Source organism: Oncorhynchus nerka, linkage group LG8 (assembly GCF_034236695.1).
Source record: "Oncorhynchus nerka isolate Pitt River linkage group LG8, Oner_Uvic_2.0, whole genome shotgun sequence".
NCBI classification, from domain to species: Eukaryota; Metazoa; Chordata; class Actinopteri; order Salmoniformes; family Salmonidae; genus Oncorhynchus; species Oncorhynchus nerka.
The window spans coordinates 4,536,585-4,540,711 of record NC_088403.1 but is presented as its reverse complement, the minus strand read 5'-3'; the positions used below and the strand labels follow the sequence as shown (position 1 = coordinate 4,540,711).

Below are 4,127 nucleotides of genomic sequence, written 5' to 3'. Positions count from 1 at the left end.
GTGGGAGGGGATGAGGATAGGTATCTAAGGTAGCTAGGTAGTGGGAGTGGATGAGGATAGGTATCTAAGGTAGCTAGGTAGTGGGAGGGGATGAGGATAGCTAGGTAGTGGGAGGGGATGAGGATAGCTAGGCAGTGAGAGGGGATGAGGATAGCTAGGCAGTGAGAGGGGATGTGGATAGGTAGGTAGTGGGAGGGGATGAGGATAGCTAGGTAGTGGGAGGGGATGAGGATAGGTAGGTAGTCGGAAGGGATGAGGATAGGTAGGTAGTCGGAGGGGATGAGGATAGGTAGGTAATGGGAGGGGATGAGGATAGCTAGGTAGTGGGAGGGGATGAGGAAAGCTAGGTAGTGGGAGGGGATGAGGATAGCTAGGTAGTGGGAGGGAATGAGGATAGCTAGGTAGTCGGAAGGGATGAGGATAGGTAGGTAGTGGGAGGGGATGAGGATAGCTAGGTAGTGGGAGGGGATGAGGATAGCTAGGTAGTGGGAGGGGATGAGGATAGGTAGGTAGTGGGAGGGGATGAGGATAGCTAGGTAGTGGGAGGGGATGAGGATAGCTAGGTAGTTGGAGGGGATGAGGATAGCTAGGTAGTCGGAGGGGATGATGATAGCTATGTAGTGGGAGGGGATGATGATAGCTAGGTAGTGGGAGGGGATGAGGATAGCTAGGTAGTCGGAGGGGATGAGGATAGCTAGGTAATGGGAGGGGATGAGGATAGGTAGGTAGTGGGAGGGGATGATGATAGCTAGGTAGTGGGAGGGGATGAGGATAGGTAGGTAGTCGGAGGGGATGAGGATAGCTAGGTAGTCGGAGGGGATGAGGATAGGTAGGTAATGGGAGGGGATGAGGATAGGTAGGTAGTGGGAGGGGATGATGATAGCTAGGTAGTCGGAGGGGATGATGATAACTAGGTAGTCGGAGGGGATGAGGATAACTAGGTAGTCGGAGGGGATGATGATAGCTAGGTGTGGTAATAATGGTGTATAACATCACGTATGGGTATCAGTAGTCTACCACAGAGAGGAGGAGGTCCTGGGTGACTGGTCTGCAGACCTGGGTTCAAACTACTTTAAATAGTTAAACATGCGTAATATATTGTTGATTGAGTTTGTCTGGCTTAACAGACCAGTAGCACAGTCCTAAAACCGCAAAATCCACCCATCAAACCCCCGCCCATCAAACCCCCGCCCATCAGACCCCGCCCACCAGGCCGCACCCACCAGACCCCGCCCATCAGACCCCACCCATCAAACCCCTCCCACCAGGCCGCACCCATCAGGCGCCGCCAACCGGACTAGAGCAGATGCTGAAAGTATCTGAAAGATGTTGAATAGTGCTTGAACCCAGGTGTGGTTGTCTGGACCCGGCTCTTATACCACATAATTGGTCTCTGCTGGGATGTCGGCATCGGGGACGTCTTTCACCTCCTTGGCAGAGGAGGAGTGCTGCTGAGGCTTGTGTTTAGGGCCTGATGAGAGACGATGGGTGTTAGAGGCACCTCCTCTGTATCCTGAGAGAGAGAGAGAGAGAGAGAGAGAGAGAGAGAGAGGGAGAGGGAGAGGGATAGTAAGGTGGAAGGTATAAGGTGATGGAAGGTATGTGTAGAGGCCCTGAGGGGAGCATCACTCACCATTAGTCATGTTTTCCTATTGTTTCTAGTGTTTATAAGCCTCTGTTCTGATCTGGAACCAAATCAACGAGACTAATGACCGCTAATGACCTAACACCAAACAAACACCAAGAAGTAGCCTGTGTGTGTGTGTGTGTGTGTGTGTGTGTGTGTGTGTGTGTGTGTGTGTGTGTGACCGTGATCTGATATGTTGCAGATGTGTTTATTTTTTATTTAACCTTTTATTTAACTAGGAAAGTCAGTTAAGAATTCTTATTTAATAATGACGGCCTACATCAGACCAAACCCGATCGAGCGCTGCCCTATGGGACTCCCAATCATGGCCGGTTGTGATACAGCCTGGATTCGAACCAGGGTGTCTGTAGTGACACCTCTAGCACTGAGACGCAGTGCCTTTAGAGAGGGAGCCCCAAACATCTGGCCTGGTGTTTTCCTCAGAGGCTCAACGAACAGCAGAGAAACTAACAACTCAAAGTGTAGAGTGGAGTTGAGCTTCTCAGAGCCCAAGCCTCTTCTTCATTCAATGCTTCTATGAGCTGAACCCAAGTCAGCGTGGTGTTGAGTTACCCGATACCCTGGCCCATGGTACACTAATTAGGTGGCAGTCGACTGCCAGGTCTACATACCAAATGGAACCAAATTCCCTACATGGCGCACTACCAGAGCACTATTAACCCTCATCAAAAGTACTGCACTATGTAGGGAATAGGGTGCTATTTGGGATGCCCCCTGGGGAAAGTGGCTTTATGAGGGGGGGGGTGTATTAGGGACGCAGCTTTGTAATGTGATTGTGTTACTAAACCACTAAACTCACTCTACTACAGTGTTACTAAACCACTAAACTCACTCTACTACAGTGTTACTAAACTCACTCTATTACAGTGTTACTAAACCACTAAACTCACTCTACTACAGTGTTACTAAACTCACTCTATTACAGTGTTACTAAACTCACTCTACTACAGTGTTACTAAACTCACTCTACTACAGTGTTACTAAACCACTAAACTCACTCTACTACAGTGTTACTAAACCACTAAACTCACTCTACTACAGTGCTACTAAACTCACTCTACTACAGTGTTACTAAACTCACTCTATTACAGTGTTACTATACTCACTCTTGTTACAGTGGCGTCCGTGCCAGCCCTCCTTACACAGGCACTTGTTGGGTTCCACACAGGTCCCATGGACTCCACAGCTGGGCTCACAGACAGCTGCATACACACACACACACACACACACACACACACACACACACACACACACACACACACACACACACACACAGTAGTCAGAGACACATCTATCAGAGACACATATTATCAGAGACATATTGTCAGAGACACATTTTGTCAGAGACACATTATCAGAGACACATATTGTCAGAGACACATATTATCAGAGACACATATTGTCAGAGACACATCATCAGAGACACATATTGTCAGAGACACATATTGTCAGAGACACATCATCAGAGACACATTGTATTATCAGAGACATATTGTCATATTATCAGAGACACATATTGTCAGAGACATCATCATATTGTCAGAGACACATATTATCAGAAACATATTATCAGAGACACATATTATCAGAGACACATATTATCAGAGACACATCTATCAGAGACACATATTATCAGAAACATATTGTCAGAGACACATATTATCAGAGACACATATTATCAGAGACACATATTATCAGACACATATTGTCAGAGACACATATTATCAGACACATATTGTCAGAGACACATATTATCAGAGACACATATTGTCAGAGACACATATTATCAGAGACACATCTATCAGAGACACATATTATCAGACACATATTGTCAGAGACACATATTGTCAGACACATATTGTCAGAGACACATATTGTCAGAGACACATATTATCAGAGACACATATTATCAGAGACACATATTATCAGAGACACATCTATCAGAGACACATATTATCAGACACATATTGTCAGAGACACATATTATCAGAGACACATATTGTCAGAGACACATATTATCAGAGACACATCTATCAGAGACACATATTATCAGACACATATTGTCAGAGACACATATTGTCAGAGACACATATTATCAGAGACACATATTATCAGAGACACATATTATCAGAGACACATATTATCAGAGACACATATTATCAGAGACACATACATATTCTGACACATGATAACATGACTTTATGATACAAAACACAACATGGCACTGTCACATTCTTCCATACTCCATGGTATGTGTTCCATTATATTCCCTCAGTTCATCCCGAGGCGGGAGCCGTGTCCGGGGTGGGGTTAGACTTACCCTTGGAACACAGGTCGCCGTGGAAACCCTTGTCACATTTGCATTTGTTTTTCCCAGTGCATTTCCCTCCGTTCCTGCAGGCCTGGAGACATTTACCTGGGAGACACAGACACATGTAGAGTACTACTCATCTACACTGTACAGTTAACCCAAGGCCTC

At 46.0% G+C, this 4,127-nt stretch overlaps 1 pseudogene; it reads right to left on the bottom strand.

The window, feature by feature from the left end:
• Positions 1 to 1,267: 1,267 nt before the first annotated feature.
• LOC135573019 (wnt inhibitory factor 1-like) overlaps positions 1,268 to 4,127 on the bottom strand; it is a 79,175-nt pseudogene continuing 76,315 nt past the window's right edge.